Genomic DNA, 300 nt, shown 5'->3' with positions numbered 1-300 from the left:
TGCTGAATTACAACCCTATCACAGCAATTTTCTGTCTTTATAACCCAGTAGTAATTGACCGGGGGGGTTCCAGGAATTTCCCTTCCTTCACCTAGAAGGCCCAGCTCTGCTTCTCTGTTGATCTCTCTGTCCGTGTCTTCCTGTTGTTCTCTCACTGCAGACACATGAGTCTTCCACGAGCGCTCCGCCTCTGTCCATATTGATGGCCAGACCATAATAACAGAGCAGAGCTGGTTGAGTGCCTTCCTCCAATTATCCTCAGGGCCCTTATTGACAGCCACCGATTTGAAATAGGGATTG

This window comes from Gadus macrocephalus, chromosome 10 (genome assembly GCF_031168955.1).
Source record: "Gadus macrocephalus chromosome 10, ASM3116895v1".
Lineage (NCBI taxonomy): Eukaryota > Metazoa > Chordata > Actinopteri > Gadiformes > Gadidae > Gadus > Gadus macrocephalus.
Note: the sequence above shows the minus strand (reverse complement) of the source record.